This window comes from Schistocerca piceifrons, chromosome 4 (assembly GCF_021461385.2).
Source record: "Schistocerca piceifrons isolate TAMUIC-IGC-003096 chromosome 4, iqSchPice1.1, whole genome shotgun sequence".
In the NCBI taxonomy this organism is placed as follows: domain Eukaryota; kingdom Metazoa; phylum Arthropoda; class Insecta; order Orthoptera; family Acrididae; genus Schistocerca; species Schistocerca piceifrons.
This window is the reverse complement of record NC_060141.1, coordinates 785,911,051-785,930,413: the sequence shown is the minus strand read 5'-3', so window position 1 is coordinate 785,930,413 and position 19,363 is coordinate 785,911,051.

Here is a 19,363-nt window from a genome sequence, read left to right as displayed (position 1 = left end):
AAATGTCCCACTGGATACGCGTCGACGTATGTGGTATCAGCATGATGGTGCACCTGCACATTCCGCAATTAACACTAGGCTGACCCTTGACGGGATGTTCGACGGGCGTTTCATAGGACGTGGAGGACGCATAAATTGGCTAGCCCGTTCTCCTGATCTTACACCTCTGGACTTCTTTCTGTGGGGTACGTTAAAGGAGAATGTGTACCGTGATGTGCCTACAACCCTAGAGGATATGAAACAACGTATTCTGGCAGCCTGCGGCGACATTACACCAGATGTACTGCGGCGTGTACGACATTCATTACGCCAGATTGCAATTGTGTGCAGCAACTGATGGCCACCACATTGAACATCTATTGGCCTGACATGTCGGGACACACTCTATTCCACTCCGTAATTGAAAACGGAAACCACGTGTGTACGTGTACCTCACTCTTCGTGGTAATGTACATGTGCGTCAGTGAAAAAGACCAATAAAAAGGTGTTAGCATGTGGACGTAATGTGCTGTTCCAGTCTCTTCTGTACCTAAGGTCCATCACTGTTCCATTTGTATCCCTACGTATTTCGGTGATCTCCGATATACACGATCGAAAAACATAGGAGTGGTACTCAAGCGTCAACTTTAGGTTACAATATCTCCGGATGTAATTAACATTTTACAATGCAACAAACGGCACTGATTACGTATTTGTTTTGTTTATATGTTCAGATGTGCTAGCAAAAGTAGCGTGGTTCCATTAAAAAAACGTAGGTTTATGTTAAAAATACACTTCCGTGCATTTTTTTATGGTTTGTATTAAACAATTACACTAGCCTCTCTCCTCACGTTCGGTCTGCTGATGGACACACGTCCAGACCATCCGCTCTCAAAACTCTACCATCTCTCTCTCCACATCCACCACTGCTGGTGGCTCACCTCCAACTGCACAACGCTACGCGCTGTTCACATCCAGCTGCCTATCAATACACAAGCGAATATTCCAACAATGAGTCCAACCAGCCACGGACTGCACACAGCACAGTCAGTGATTTTCATACAGAGCGCTAGGTGGCGTTACCAACATAAAAACCTAAACAGCCTATTTACATAGACTGTGAGTCTGTCTTGTGATACATCGATCGTACGGTAACACTACCCGGGTCGTGAGAACGCTTTTTTAATGAGTCATATCACGATGTCACACGTGACCCATATTTGCCTCAGAACGTTTTTTCCCCTCTTATTATCAAAATGGTTCAAATGGCTCTGAGCACTATGGGACTCAACTGCTGAGGTCATTAGTCCCCTAGAACTTAGAACTAGTTAAACCTAACTAACCTAAGGACATCACAAACATCCATGCCCGAGGCAGGATTCGAACCTGCGACCGTAGCGGTCTTGCGGTTCCAGACTGCAGCGCCTTTAACCGCACGGCCACTTCGGCCGGCTCCTCTTATTATCGACTTTATAAAATACCACTGTCCAGATTGATTCTACTAACGTTACTCTCAGACGTATTAGGTTCGAAAATTACCTGATTTGTTACTTATCATCGACAACACTGTGTTGTCGGAGCTCTAATGATACGTGAGAGACGTATGGACAAACCCCTTGTGATTCTCCAAATACTGTTCAAGGACAGTCAAATGGATTTACATATGAAAACAGCATAGACATGAATGAGAAGAATCAGGGTCTTTGAAACAGAACATTGACAACAGCAAATATTTCACAATAGAAACGGTCTACAAAATTCTCCAAGACACGGCGTAGCCGACTATAAACATTTCCTTTATCTATGAAAATCCAAAGCTTTTAAAATGGTAATATTTATTATGATCCATTAGGCTGGATCCAGCAATTCCGTCTTTCTTTACCTCCAGCTTGGCCAGTAACTCATAAATTAGAGTTCATCTGCAGCTTTTTAGAAGGCGAACCCGCCCTGCGAATGCATCCAGTAGCAAGATAATGCCATTCTGTTAAAGAATATTTAGCGGCTTGTTGGTCAGAAACGACGCCTCGAGGAATCAAAAATCACTTAATCAGCCTACCAAGTTTTGAGAATTTACAATTCGAGACAATACCGAAAGGTTATGAGGAGGTGCAACAGAATCAGCACTTAAGGAGCCCTGCAGTCAGTCATATCGTATTCAAATTTGCATCTCAAAACTTCCTCGTTCACTACTGTTTCGTTACTCACAGGTCAACAAAAAGAAAGTATTAATTCCGTGACCCGCTCCTATTACATGAAATTTGTAATCTGACTATTCTTTCGTTAACGAACATTCCTCTCAAAAACCAGAGATAGCAATGGCAATAAAAATCAAGGTTATAACAGATCAACAGACTCAACAGACCATATGGCGACAATCAGCAGTAGCAGCATAATTACAACAGGCGAGACAATTTTAACAGGCAGTCTCAATAAGTCAGCAACATAACTAAAATCTTTCTGGCAACAACCAACAGTTTCAGCAGCATAATAATAGCAGTTACAATACGTCTCAGCAAAAATACGCATCACACCAGAATTACAATAATAATAATCATGGAAATATTTATGTTCATCGAAATAACGAGTTAATTTCCGCCGGCCGGTGTGGCCGAGCGGTTATAGGCGCTTCAGCCCGGAACTGCGCGACTGCTACGGTCGCAAGTTCGAATCCTGCCTCGGGCATGGACGTGTGTGATGTCCTTAGGTTATTTAGGTTTAAGTAGTTCTAAGTTCTAGGGGACTGATGACCTCAGATGTTAAGTCCCATAGTGCTCAGAGCCATTTGAACCATTTTTAAGTTAATTTCCAGTCGCCACAAACCATACAACAGAAAGGACGCAACAGACAACAGAACCGAATTCAAAAATACAGACACAGGAAGCGCAAAGACAACAAGAAAAATGATAGTTACAGACAGCAATAACACTTCACATTAAATGAACCAGGCAGCCACATTCATTCTGCTACCAGACGATGACTACAAGCTTAGCGTACTGTAAGTGTCCACAGCAAAATGCCATCTATAGACAATATGAACACGTTGCAAGGTATAAGAGACACTTCACTGCAGGAAAAAGGAAAGCCACAAAAGATGTGTACCATCCGATTGTCAGCGCACAAACTGACTCACATGACGTCACTGCAGGAATTGACTCTGGATCTCCAGTGACAATAATTAGTGATGCAACATTCAATAAATGCAATGTGAATAATTCTTGCCCTGCATTCCCATTACAGAAGACTACAATTACAGGAGCAGTTTCTGGAAAAGGAACAGATGTAAAACTACAGACTCACTTAAAATTACTTTTCACGGCAACAAATTTGACGCATAGTTTTGTATCGACCCACTTTCAACAAATGAAATGTTTTTGGATCGTCCCCCTTTTAACAACAGAAATTACGTTATGTATAGGTTTCTTGACCCCCACGAATCATGGACATTGCCGTTGGTGGTGATGCTTGCGTAACTTAGCGACACAGATAGACGTACCGTAGGTGCAACTACAAACGTGTGGTTCCTGAAGAGACGCAGCAGCCATTTCAGCCGTTGCAGGGGAAACAGTCTGCATGATTTACTGATCTGCCCTTGTAACATCAACAGGGCTTGCTGTGGTGGTACTATGAACGGCGGAAAGAAAGGGGAAACTAAGCCGTAATTTTTCCCGAAGGCATGTATCTTTACTGATGGCGCCCTCTTGGGTAAAATATTCCGGAGGTGAAATAGTCCCCCATTCGGATCAGAAGACGGGGACTTCTCATGAGCACGTCGTGATTAATAGAAACGAAACTGACGTTCTACAGATCGGAGCGTGGAATATCAGATCCCTTAATCGGGCATGTAGGTTAGAAAATTTAATAAGGGAATGGATAGGGTGAAGTTATATATAATGGGAAATGGTGAATTTCCGTGGCAGGAGGAAGAAAACTTCTGGTCAGGTGAATGTTGTTGTGGTATTCAGTCCAGAGACTGGTTTGATGCAGCGCTCCATGCTACTTTGTCCTGTGCAAGCTTCTTCATCACCCAGTATCTACTGCAATCTACAGCCCACTGAATCTGCTTAGTGTATTCATCTCTTGATTGCCATCTACGATTTTTAGCCTCCACGCTGCCCTTCAATACGAAGTTGGTGATCCCGTGATGACTCAGAAAATGTCCTAGTAACCGATCCGTTCCTCCAGTCAAGTTGTGCCACAAATTTCTCTTCTCCACAATTCTATTCATTACCTCCTCATTAGTTTCGTGATCTACCCACCTCATCTTCAGCATTCTTTCGTAGCACCACATTTCCAAAGCTTCTATTCTCTTCACGTCTAAACTACTTATCGTCGACGTTTCACTTCCATACAAAGCTACACTCCACACAAATACTTTCAGAAACGACTTCGTGAGAGTTAAATCTATACTCCATGTTAACAAATTTTTCTTCTTCAGAAACGCTTTCCTTCCATTGCTACTCTACATTTTATATCCCCTCTACTTCGACCATCATCAGTTATTTTGCTGCCCAGATAGCAAAACTCATTTTCTACTTTAAGTGTCGCATTTCCTAATTAATTCCCTCAGCATCACTCTGTTTAATTCGACTAGATTCCATTATCCTCATTTTTCTGTTGTTGATGTTCTTTTTATATCTTCCTTTCAAGACATTGTCCATTACGTTCAGCTGCTCTTCCAGGATCTTTGCTGTCTCTGACAGAATTACGTTGTCATCGGCGAAATTCAAATTTTTTTAATTTCTTCTCCACGGCTTTTATTCCTACTCCGAATTTTTCTATTGTTTAATTTACTGCTTGCTCAATATAGAGATTGAATAACATCTGGGATAGGCTATAACCCTGTCTCACTCCGTTCCTAAACTCTGCTTCCCTTTCATGTCCCTCGACTCTTATAACTACCATCTGTACAAGTTGGAAATAGCCTTTCGCTCCCTCTGTTTTACCTCTGCCACCTTCGGAATTTGAAAGAGAGTATTACATTCAACATTGTCAAAAGCTTTCTTTAAGTCTACAAATGCTAGAAACGTTGGTGTGCCTTTCCTTAATCTATCTTTTAAGATATTCGTAGGAGCAGGATTGCCTCACGGTTTCCAACATCTCTACGGAATCCAAAAATTATCTTTCCTGAGGTCGGCTAGCCGTCATCTGTGGCCGAGAGGTTCTACGCCCTTCAGACCGAAACCGCTCTGCTGCTACTGTCGCAGGTTCGAATCCTGCCTCGGGCATGGATGTGTGTGATGTCCTTCGGTTTATTAGATTTAAGCAGTTCTAAGTCTAGGGGACTGATGACCTCAGATGTCAAGTCCCATAGTGCTCAGAGCCTTTTTTGTGGTCGGTTTCTACCAGTTTTCCTATTCGCCTGTGAAGAATTCGTGTTAGTAATTTGCAGCTGTTACTTATTAAACTGATCATTCGGTAATTTTCACATCTGTTAACACTAGGTTTCTTTGGGATTGGAATTATTATATTCTTCTTGAAAAAGGGTATTTCGCCTGTCTCATACATCTTGCTCACGAGATGGCAGAGTTTTGTTAGGGCTGGCTCACACAAGGCTATCAGTAGTTCTAATGGAGTGTTGTCTACTCCCGGTGAATTGTTTCGAGTTAGATCCTTCAGTGCTCTGTCAAACGCTTCTCGCAGTTCATATCTCCCATTTCATCTTCATCTACATGCTATTCCATTTCTGTAGTATTGTCCTCAAGTACATCGCCTTGTATAGGCCCTCTAGATACTCCTTCCACCTTTCTGCTTTCCCTTCTTTCCTTAAAACTGGGTTTCCATCTGAGCTCTTGATATTACTACAAGTCGTTCTCTTTTCTCCAAAGATCTTTTTAATTTTCCTGTAGGCGGTATATAGTTTACCCCTAGTGATATATGCTTCTACATCCTTACATTTGTCCTCTAGCCATCCCTGCTTAGCCATTTTACACTTCCTGTCGATCTCATCTTTGAGGCATTTGTATTCCTTTTTGTCTGCTTCATTTACTGCATATTTATATTTTCTTATTTCATCAATTAAATTCAATATTTCCTCTTTTACGCAATGATTTCTACTAGCCCTCGTCTTTGTACAAACTGGATCCTCTGCTGCCTTCACTATTTCATCTCTCAAAGCTATCCATTCTTCATCCACTGTATTTCATTCCCCCTTCTTGTCAATAGTTCCCTAACGCTCTTCCTGCAACTCTCTACAACCTCTGGTTCTGTCAGTTTATCCAGGTTCCATCTCGTGAATTCCCACATTTTTGCAGTTTCTTCAGTTTTAATCTACAGTTCATAACCAATAGATTGCGGTAAGAGTCCACATCTGTTCCTGGAAATGTCTTACAATTGAAAACCTAGTTCCTAAATATATACCTTAGCGTTATATAATCTATCTGAAACCTTCTAGTATATCGAGGCCTCTTCCATGAATACAACCTTCCTTCATATTCATGAACCAAGTTATACTCTGTGCAAAATTCTACCAGACTGCTTCCTCTGTCATTCCTGACTCCAATTCCATATTCACCTACTAGGTTTCCTTCTCTTGCTTTTCCTATTATTGAATTCCAGATGGAAAACCAGTCCTCAGCAAAGAATGGAAAGCAGAAATGTGAAAGGAGTATTTAGAGGGTCCGTACAAGAACGATGTACTTCAGGGCAATGTTATGGAAATGGAAGAGGACGTAGATGAAGATGAAATGGGTGATTTCATACTACGTGAAGAATTTGACAGAGCACGGAAAGACCTAAATCAAAAGAAGGCTCCGGGAGTAGAGAACACTGTGTTAGAACTACTAATAGCCTTGGGAGAGCCAGCCACGACAAAACTTTTCCATTTGGTGAGCAAGATGTATGAGACAGGTGATGTACCCTCATACATCAAGAAGAACATATTAATTGCAATCCCAACGAAAGCAGGTGTTGACAAGTGTGAAAATTACCGGACTATCACGTTAATAAGTCACGGTTGAAAAATACTAACAGTAACTTTTTACAGGCGAATGACAAAACTGGTAGAAGCTGACCCCACGACTTATGTTACAACATAGATTAAAGAAAGGCAAATCTACTAATTTAGCATTTGCAGACAGAGGAAGTTTGTTATAATGTTGACTGGAATACTCTCTTTCAAATTCTTTAGGTGGCAGGGGTAAAATACAGGGAGCGAAAGGCTATTTACGATTTGTACAGAAACCAGATGGAAGTTATAAGAGTGAAGGGGCACGAAAGGCAAGCAGTAATTGAGGAGGGAGTGAGACAGGGTTGTAGCCTATCCCCGACGTTATTCAATCTGTATATTGAGCAAGCAGTAAAAGAAACAAAAGAAAAATTTGCAGTAGGAATTAAAATCCATTGAGAAGAATTACTAACTTTGATGTTTGCCGACGACATTGTAATTCTGCCAGAGACAACAAAGGACCTGGATAGCAGTTGAGCGGAATGGACAGTGTCTTGAAAAGAGGATATAAGATGAACATCAACAAAACAAAAACGAGGATAATGGATTGTAGTCTAATTAAATCTGGTGATGCTGAGGGACTGAGATTAGGAAATGAGACACTTAAAGTAGTAGATGAGTTTTGCTATCTGTGAAGCAACATGACTGGTGATGGTTGATGTAGAGATGATTTAAAATGTAGATTGGCCAAGGCAAGGAAAGCATTCCTGAAGAAGATAAATTTGTTAACATCGACTATTGATTTAAGTGTCAGGAAGTCCTTCTGAAAGTATTTGTACGGAATGTAGCTATGTATGGAAGTGAAACACGGTCGATAAACAGTTTAGACCAGAAGAGAATAAAAGCTTTCAGAATGTGGCGCTACAGAAGAATGCTGAAAATTAGGTGGGTAGATCACGTAACTAATGAGGTGGTACTGAATAGAATTGGGGAGAAGAGGAATTCGTGGCACAGCTTGACTAGAAGATGAGATCGGTTGGTAGAACAAGTTCTGAGGCATCAACGGATAGCGTGGAGGGTAAAAATCGTCGAGGGAGACCAAGAAATGGTTACACCAGGCAGGTTCAGAAGGATCTAGAATGCTGTAGTTACCCGGAGATGAAGAGGCTTACGCAGGATACAGTAGCATGGAGAGCTGCATCAAATCAGTCTCAGGACTGAAGGCAACAACAGCTGGCTGTAGTGGCCGAGTGGTTCTAGGCGCTTCAGTCCGAAACCACGTTGCTGCTACGGTATCAGGTTAGAATCCTGCCTCGGGAATGGATGTGTGTGATGTCCTTAGGTTAGATAGCTTTGGGTAGTTCTAAATCTAGGGGACTCATGACCTCAGATGTTAAGTCCCATTGTGCTTAGAGCCATTTGAACCATTTGAAGGCAACAACAACAACAGATTTCTTGACAGAACGTAAAACGATTCTGGGCTTTTAAAACTCATATTCAACTATACACCAATAACGAACAAGTTGCATTTCAGTTTCAGCAGAGCATTTAATGGAGTAACAGGATGTTAACGGATTAGAGTCTTTTTCACACACAAAGAATGCACAACGTCATACATCATTTTTCACTGACATGTCTTTTGCTAACGACAATTCAGATCAGGAACCTAATTTCGACGTTTTGCAGTCAATCAAACCCAATGTAGACAGTTACGACGCAGCAACAGACTAAGGCAGACAACAGCTACAAAAATTTTACAATTACATTCACATCTTTTTGACAAGTAACCCTGTACTATGCGAGTATTTGTGTATGAACTACCTCATACGACTTTTGTCTCAAAGCATTACTCAGCATCTTTTAGTTTTACAGACAAAGTGAAGCAAGAACTAGAATACATGCTTACACAAGGCATTATCGAACCGGCAGCAAGTCCATCTATCAGCCCCTTGCAAGCGGTTCCCATAAAAGCTGGATCGCTGAGGCTTGTGCTAGATTCACGACATATTGATGACTTTTACCACTGAAGAATGAAAATCCACCAGACAAAATAAACGAAATTGTTTCTTTCCCGAGTTACAGGGTTTACGTCATAGTGAACTGATTCACATTCCAATTACTAATATAAAAATTACTGCTGAGAAGACGAAAATGCTACAAAAGAAGATAAGTCGTATTGGAAATTCGAAGCTGGACAAGAAGTTTTATTTGGAACACACCCATTCTCTTGTAGAGCAAAGAACAAGATCAGAAATATGGATTACCTTATAACACACCGTTTCAGATTCGACCGATTCGAGATACCGACGTAGTACATCTTGAAACACTCAGAACTAAAGATTCGGGAGGTCTTCGTCATATCACCAACAAAAAAAAGTTAACTGAGTAGTTATTTGACTTTCTTTTCCCTAATGATGACAACAAAGTGCCGATATAGAACAGTCACATTGTGACAACATGTACGTCATTTCCCTTGACAACAATAGTTTGTACATAGTTAGTAGATAAGCTTTTCTACAGGTTTTCTTTCATTTAAATGTTTCTGTACATAACGATAGTAAATTTTTACCTCATAATGTGCTGTAAGTATCACCCACTTCATATGTTTATTTTCGCTGCGTCACGATTTTTACGTAGACGGTACAACGATTGTTACACAGCGTATACAGCGTCATGTTCTAAGACAACTGACCGTGATCTATACGATTCATAACTTTACAAGCTATGATTACGTAAGAGAAGACAGCAATGAATTTCTTGTTAAGGAGAAAGGCATTACGGAAGAATAAAACAATAAGAGAAACAATAACATAGAATTTATTATGCAATAATGAATTCCGGACTGGAAGTGTAAAACAAGTGGCGTAAATATATTTGCAAAGGTACAACATATACTGTCAGTAATCAGACGAGATATGTAATTTCAGCGTCTTGCACTGAGATCTTCTGCGCTATAAGCAGGGTTTCTTCATTGACTATAAAAATTTTACTATAGGTATCGTATATGAAGGGAAGGCTTTAGGATTTATTATAGATTAAGTATGTGAAGCGATGATTTATAATTTTTTATAATGATATGAAGAGATAAAAAGAAGTGAGGATAGCGAACTTTTTATGATTGTTATGCACACATTTAAAATTTATGAAATGAATTATGCGATACTGACATGAGGTACTGTTAGGGATTACGTGACGATTTTATCCTGGGTGATGGTTTGTTGATTGTGGGTGTGTTTCTCTAATGAGTTGTATTTCGAATAATTTGCTATAAAGTGTTATTAAACTGGAGGAGAAACACATTCTTTCAACAGTAAGCATATTTTTCTCTGTGAATTGCATCATAAAGGACTGAAGAGGCTTACTGTCATGTAATTGCGTTGATAAATTTGACTTTGCTTGCGCTAATCGATTTTCTTCTTCATTCAGAGGATAATAACATTTCTCATTCTTCTTCAGTTATAGTTAACCGACTGCATTGTATAAAGGCTCCTTTGGAAAAAAAGAAAATTTTTTTTAGGCTAGTTACTGTTTAGCTCTACAGGACCTTTATACTGAAATGTTTCCCACACCACCTTGTATTGTCTTTCTATGTGTGTGAGTAACTGTATGTTCACTGTTGTGGGTAAATACATACAGCGCACACACGGCGATGTGTGAAACTGATAGCGATTACACGCTTCCGCTATTGTAGAAATCTGCTCCAGATGCTGCAGATACCGTGTTGAGCTGAAAGTGGTAACCAAAGTACGGAGAAATATTCTTCGGGGCTCTGTTGCATAGCAATCAGATTGCTTTCAGTTCTGAGAAAAGTCCAGGTACTATTGTGGATTTGAATGATCCATGAGGTGACATCTTTTCCGAAGAAAACATCGAACTATTTCACTAGAACTGAACGCTCCAGTCGGAACTGTTCTCAAGCTGGTACTAATTATTAAATCACAATAGAAGTATACGCTGGGTGTATAATAACACAACCCTTCTTGAAATGAACAATATTTTAATGTTCTATTAACTGATTTCCTTCCATATTTTTACATCAGAAGAATGGCTCTCTTCTAGTCCACTTTGTTCTTAAGAAGAATAAAAGCTCTATCTCCTAAGAATAATTATGTGAGCGCTGACCGCCACAGAGTAATCAACGATATCTTTGTCTCTCTCTCTCCCTCTCGCACTGTCACAGCAAGTTACGCTGCATGATACATCATAATTGGAAAGACAAAATTTCTTAATTATTTTCATTCTGTATGTTCGTAGATATTGAGTACGGTACTCTCCTTGATGCTACTTAAATTTTGCGTTTGGGGTTGTTATAAGTAGCTGGAACGTGCATAGGATAAGGTTCTGTTATTAGATTTTCATTTGCCATGTGTTTTGTGACTAGTGTAACAATTTCTTTTTTCTACAGCAGCATAATATTCTACCTATTCCTTTCTTTTCCTCTCGTTCCTTCTATTCTTATGCACATTATCTCGAGTTCACAAAAAAATGATTTTGCAGAAATTACGATTGTACTCTCATGTTGTATTGTCGCAGGTAGTTATTTCGGTTTCTCTCGCAGTTGGAATGCACAAAGTCACACAAATAAACAACACTAAAGTTACAACCAGCCAAATAAACCAGCACGATTTAATAAGCAAACGAAACTAATTTTCTAGCATAACGTCCACTTGGTGACAATTCGGTTCTGTCCGGGCATCGGGGAATATTTTGTGAATTCTGTATATGAACTGTTCTCTGTAACCCTCTGTTCGTAGTTAGTTTTTCAGCTGCGTTTGTAAATTAATCATTTGCGCTTCCTTTCCAACGCACATCTACATACTTAATTTTGACAATTTATTTTCTTGTGAATACAGAACTTCGTTTTGATGCCGCTCTCGACGGTAAACAGTACTTCTCTAATCAGTACCGCTCGACCATTAGTGATGTCCAGTTCCACAGATAATACTGCGGTTTATGACGAATTATTGCATCCTATTTTAGAAAATCAGACAAACTTGACAATGCAAAAGGTAGCTACTTCCCTCACAGACAGTCACGTTTCCACAAACATGAAAACATCAACGAATTCGGGTAATAATATATCTGTAAGTCTAAATATTTCTTTCATCAATGATGAACCTGTATTAACTTTGCAAGTTTTAGATTCCGGACAGGCGGAATCCACCTCAACGCAGATATTGCAAAGTCAGGTCACAAAAAAAGTAGACAGGGAGGATACTAATGAATCCGCTCGTCACACAATAATTAACGGCAGTTCTCCACATACCAGTGATCTCGAGACTATCGTTAAGATTTTACTGGCAGAAAACAACAAAATTCAGGTGAACATCGTGACAAAAACAACAATAAATTAATAAAATGTTAGTGACACACCCTAACACAAAACAGATTGAAAGAAACAAAATTCTATCACGTCATCCGAACAAGAATTAGAAAACCTCACTGAAGCACTTGAGTACAGGCTAAAGAATCGCATTCACACGAAATTGATTAAATATCTGATCATTTAGAAGCACTTGCAGAAAATCAGACACAGTTGTAGACTTTATTTTAACAAAGAATTGTTGAAGTAGATAATCAGTTAAAAATATTAAAGGAGCATTACACAGAGAGGAAGATGTGTTTCTCAAGAAAATAAGTGGAGTAATTCCCAGTGTTGCAGCTGAAGACTCTACGTAAAACACACAAGCGTTTGGACACACCAGTCATTTGGAATCAGAAATTAAGAAAGTAGGCAATGAAACTACATCCGAATTCCAATCTCTAACAACACAAATAGAAGACCTTTCACAGAAATTCGAACAATTAGATCTCAATACAGACTCGAATTTGGCAAATTCACTCCCCACACCTTTTACGCAAACACAAGAATTTCTTTCATTACAGCGCTTTGAACACGACCAGCTAGCAGAGAGCGACATCAATACATAGCTGATTAACAGGCGGACAAGTAATCTTGCCAACATTGCGGAAACTGTGTCATATGAGCAAACCCGGTCTGATTCTCCAAATACTGTTCAAGGACAGTCAAATGGATTCACATATGAACAAAACGTAGGTCTGATGAGAAGAATTGTGGACTTTCAAACACACAGCGACCACAGCAAATGTTTTACAATAGATACGATCTGCACAATGCTCGAAGACACGACCGAGTCGCCATAAACATTTCCTTCTCTACGAAAATTCAAAGTTTAGATTGGATCCAGCAGTTCTCTTTTTCTCTAAATCCATCTTGGCCAGTAACTGATAAATTAGAGTTCATTTGTAGTTTAATAGAAGGCGTACCCGCTATCCGAAAGCGTCGAGTAGCCAGACAATGCTATTCTGTTGGATAATTCGAGAACGAATTATGAGCGGCTTACTGGTCGGAAACGATACAGCAACGCGTCCAAAATCAATTAATCAGCCTACACAGTTTTGAAACTTTGCAATTCGCGACAATACTGCACGTTTTTGAGTAGAAGGTACAGTATAATCAGCATTTAATAGAGCCCTACAGTGAGTGAGATCTTGTTCAACTTCGTATCTCAAAACTTCCTATTTCAGTACTGTCTCCTTACTCACAGGTTCACTACTGTTTCGTTATTCAAAGGTCAACAAAAAGAAAGTCTTAATGCATTGCGCGATATACTCCTATTACTTGAAATTTGTAATCCGACTGTTCTTTCGTTAACAACCATTTCTCTCAGAAACCAGATATAGAAATGGCAATAGAAATCAAGGTTATAACAGATCATTTAGTAACAAACTCAGCAGACGATACGGCAACAGTCAGAGGTATCAGAATAATTACTACAGGGGAGACGATTTTCACAGACAGCCTCAGTAAGTCAGCAACATAACTTAAATGTTTCCGGCAACAACCAACAGTTTCAGCAGCACGATGATAGCAGTCGCAATACGTCTCAGCAAAATTACGCATCACACCAGAATTACAATCGTCGAAATAATGAGTTAAATTCCATTCGTCACGTACCATACAACGGAAAGTAAGACAACAAACAGCAGAACCAAAATCAGGAAGACAGACATAGGAACAGCAAAGACAACACGCAAAATGATATTTACGGACAGCAACAACACTGCGTATTAAATGAACCAGGTAACCACTTTCATTTTGCTGACAGACGATGACTACAAGCTTAGCGTACTGTACATGTCCACAGCAAAATTTCAGCTACAGGCAATATGATCACAGTAACAGATCGTATTATCACGTTGGAAGACATAAGACACTTCACTGCAGGAAAAAGAACAGCCACAAAAGATGCGTACCATCCGATTGTCAGCGTACAAACTAACTCACATGACGTCACTGCAGGAATTGACTCTGCATCTCCAGTGACAATAATTAGTGACGCAACATTTAATTATAAAATGTGAATAATTCTTCTCTGCATTCTCATTACAAAGGACTACAGTTACAGGAGCAGCTTCTGGAAAAGGAATAGATGTAAAACTACAGACTCACTTAAAATTTACTTTTTACGGCCACAAATTTTACGCATAGTTTTGTATCGACCCACTTTCAACAAATGAAATTGCACTGGGTATACAATGCCTGACAGAACAGACGGTAAATACATTGTTTCAACAGAATGCATTTTTTTCACTGTGGATAGAAAACTGAAGGGCTGAAGACACCTATTGCCTTATATTTGCCTTGATGAATTTGTGACTTTGCTTACGCTAATGGATTTTTTTTCTCGTTCGCAAGATAATACCATTTCTCAATCTTTTTCTGGTATAGTTAACCGAAATCATCGGAAAGACATAACTTCAGATTTATTTTGATTCTGTGTGTTCACTTTTCTTGTTCGTAGACATAAAGTGTTCTTCTTAATGCAACTTAAATTTTCCGTTTGTCGTGGACGCCAGCTTATAAAATACAACTGAAAACCGCGTGATGCTAGAATGCATTATTCGGACCACAGAACACAGTTTGACGACCGCTCCCCTAGTGCTTTGTTTTTCAGTATGAGAGCAACACTTTGCTAGAAGTCTTGTGGTAAGGCTCCAGTCATGTAGATTGCGTATACCGCTTGATATTATACTTTCTTTTGATTTTATTAAACTTGGAAGTATTTCGTAGGATATACGGTGGTTGAGTGTTGGGTAGTATATCTTTAGCTGGGCTGTTATAAACCTTGTCTTCCTACGAGTATCTCTGACTGCAAATACATATATTTTGAAAAGTATAAAATGATTCCTATACTTCTGCTGGACAGCGTCTAAATTATCCTCAGTCTTTTGTGTTGTTCTATTGAAATGGAAACTGGCCTGATAACGTGCATTCGGGGTCGTGACACCACCGTCTGATACTTTATTTTCTACCGGTGTGTTGAAGTTGTGGACGGACTTTCTGACAAATCAGAGTTGCCACGGCTACTGAAACATAAGTTATTTGACAGGAGGATACCAAAAAGTAGATGTGATGATAGTCTTCAAAAGTGCAGATAATCAAAGAGTACTCACGGCATTAAAATAGCACTGATAAGTTGGCAAACAGTGCATCAGTAGTAGGATGAACGCAAGAACAAATGCCGCAGATATTTCTCTGATAGCTGAGTAATACGAATTTTCTGGCAGAAAGATATAAGAAAAAGTCAAGTGAGTGACAGACAGAATCAGATTGACGATTAACGATTAAGCAGCATTAGAATAATTTGGCGGCTATTTCAGCGGGCAATCTAGAGGGATGGCGTGGCTCGTCTCTTTGGACTGCTGTTGCTGGATTAGCAGAGGTGGTGTCTCATTTCGCACATAATGAAACGAAATAACTGCCTACCGAATTAATTACTCTCCCTATCCCCAGTCAAATGTTGTATGTTCAAACGAACAGTAAGAAGAGCGTTGTTTAGAATGTTGCGCAAATTAGATGAACGGAAGTTCCAGGCTATGTACACAGGGATGCTACAACGGTCTGAAGGAGAGACCCGGAAAGATAAAGAAAGAAATGAGCAAAGCCGAGGCTGTTTAAGGTTGCAGAGATAGCTGCAAAGCTTCAAAACAATAGCCTACACAACTATGGGCACGTCATGTGCCGTGAAACTATATGGCAAGAATGGCATACCACAACCGAAAAGCGCCCCTAAACGTTCAGTGAACCAAATACGTTCAGAAAGGTGTAACAAGATGAGGAGGGCCGACCGGAAGAGAGATGAATAAACTGCGGAGCAAGAAGGAGAATGACTTCCTAATAATTAATATAATTTAGAGATTAGTCGTTAGGCCAGTTCATTTCTTCGAGCTGTTTTTACGTAATTCGTAAGAATAATTGTACTTGCACCAGTTCTGTCACACTTTCGTATGAATCAGCTGCACAACGATTAGAATTCACGGTATCTAGTTTTATGGTGCTAAACTATGAGCTCATTGATTCGAAGAAACGTATGGGGCCTGAAGATGGCAAAATGAATTGCCGAAACTGGTTTCTTTCGAAATAAAATGAAATATCTTAGAGTACACGGCTGTTGGTGAAATTATTTGAATTGAAATGTACGTACCAGCCGATGTCTCCTGGCCATAATGGACCAAAAGAGATTACATGTATTTGTTACTGCAACTTTTGAGTTACCACTAGCCTCGCAAACACTATAGGGTTCGCCGTGGTCTTCTTGTCTGGTATTGCCGAGTTACGAGTCCAGAGAAGCGTTCAAGAGGAATATGGTTCAAATGGCTCTTAGCACTATCGGACTTATCTAAGTTCTAGGGGACTGTTGACCTCAGCAGCTAAGCCCCATAGTGCTCAGAGCCAGCCACTATGGGACTTAACTTCTGAGGTCATCAGTCTCCTACAACTTAGATCTACTTAAACCTAACTAACCTAAGGACATCACACACATCCATGCCCGAGGCAGGATTCGAACCTGCGACCGTAGCGGTCACGCGGCTCCAGACTGTAGCGTCTAGAACCGCTCGGTCACCCCGGCCGGCTCAGGAGGAATAAACACACTTCTGTGTCGCATATGGATTCCCAAAATCAATTGTTACGATTGCTGTAGTGGTCCCAGGAAAGTGGCCTAGTCCAACCGCAGCCTATGCCCTGCCTTATTTGCCTCTTAATTTCGGAGCGTTAATTCATAATCCTCCTCCCTTCCTTTGATTGGTGTTGATACGATATAGTCATATTCACCTCGTTTTGAAGCATCCGCTGCAGTTTATCGACATCGTAAGAGAAAGCTTACGTCTCCTACAAGGCAACGAACGCAATCGAAGAAGTCCGTCTGGAAAAGTGGTTCGCTAATCGCTTTGACACTGGCGACCGCAGTTACTGTTGTAATTGGAACGTTACTGGTTTTGTATGCAGTACTGTCGGAGGTGGACTGCCTGAGTCTTGACGCGACCCAAGCACACGTCATAAATATGTACTCTAAGAAAAAAAAAGGATGCACCATGAAGGAATTATCTGAATGGGACGAAAGTGGGCAAATGTGACGCACATGTACAGACAAACAAATGATTACAATTCCAGAAAAAATTGTTTATATATTCAAGGAAAAGAGCTTCGCACGTAGAGCAAGTCAATAATGTGTTGGTCCATCTCTGGCATTTATGCAAGCAATTATTTGGCTTGTCATTGATACAGTTATAGGATGTGCTCTTGAGGGATATCGTGTAAAATTGTGTCCAATTATCACGTTAGATCGGCAGAATTCCGAAATGGTCGGGGCTCAGTTCGAAGTTGGACTCGTCGCTGAAGACATTTCTACTCCAACCAACAATATTCCAGGTCTAAGACGTGTCTTGAGACATCCAACAACCAGGAGTGATGATCTGTGTTACTATTTCTTTTTATAGCAAGATACATTTTGTTATTATGCACTGTAAAGCACAACGGTGCATCGTCGATATTATAGGCCCCGTTATGTTTGCATTCAAATGGTTCAAATGGCTCTGAGCACTATGGGACTTAACATGTGAGGTCATCAGTCCCCTAGAACTTAGAACTACTTAAACCTAACTAACCTAAGGGCATCACAGACATCCATGCCCGAGGCATGACCGTAACGGCCGCGCGGTTTCACAGTGAAGCGCCTAGAACTGCTCGGCCACATGGCAAGCAATCCTCGGTTTAAATCTCAGAAAGATAATGATGGCCGGCACACTGCGAGAGTTCGTGCTTGTCAAACCCTACCTTGGCCAGCAAAGTCGCTGTATCTCTCCTCAAATGAGAACGTTTGGAGCATTATGGGCACAGACCTCAAACTGTCTAGGCATTTTGCCGGTGTAACTCCCGAACTGGTCAGAATTTGGTGCGACGTCCCCCTGGAGGGCATCGAAGAACTCTGCCGATCAATGCCAAGCGGAATAACTGTTGGCATAATAGCCAGAGATGCACCAACGCGTTATTGACTTACTCAATTGGTGACGCTGTTTCTCTTGAACAAACCAACAACTTTTTATGAAATTGTATCCATTTTTTTGTCTGTATATATACATCTGTCGATTTTTGTCCCACTCAGATAATTGCTCCGTGGTGCGTCTCTCTCTCTGTCTCTCTCTCTCTTCTCTCTCTTCCTCTCTTGCTTTCTCTGTTTGTCTTAGAATGTTGGTGTTACAACTCGAACTGAAGGCTAGTTTGGAGCCTTTTGTCTTAAATGTCGAGCTATCCACTAACACTGTCTGAGCGAAAGATCTAGTGAAATTGTAAGAGAGATCAAAATTGTATAAAATTTAAAGTAGAAGTTCACAGTGAAACCTTCCCGTCTCCTCTATATCTCTTTTGTTACGCAATAACCGTCTCCTCTACATTTTTTTTGTTACGCAACCTTCCATTCTGCAATAACCTATGAAACCTTCCCATAGGATTTCTACCTCTTGCTTAATAATAACAAATTACAGCTTCCCTTTGAAATTAATTCTCTTTCTTAATCTTTGCTTAAAAAATTTAAATGGTGCTTACTAAAAGTTATTTTCTAGTTATTTCGACGAAACATAGAATGTGTCGTCGTCGTGGCCCTCAGTCCAAAAACCCAAAACTGTTCATTACCGTTTTTACTATTACTGGATCGCCATCTGACTGCTCTCTGTTTTACTATACTCTATTAGCTGCTGGTGGGCTGTCACAATGAGTGGCTGTATTTATTACCAAAGCTGACGTTATTCTTTAATAGCAAAGCTGACGTTATTCTTTAATTAATTTGACTCAAGTTACGTAATTCATATTTAAACATTTTCTTGACAACAACAAAATTTTGAAAAGTTTTACGTTGATGGTTTTTGAGATGGATTACAATCAGTAATGCAATATTGCTGGCAAAAATTAATTATATTCTGAATGAAATGATTTTACAAACGTTCAAATGGGACTTACTTTTTACAATAATCTTACAAATAGCAATGCGCGAACATACCTTCAGTAGTCTTGAGTTTCTCAAAAAATTAATTCAATAATATTAGTTCCTCTTGTGACAATAGTTAGCTGATGTCCCTGTACATCCGTTTATAATCTCTTGTAAATCGTAGCTACTGGCTGACAGGCACACCGCTCCTCTC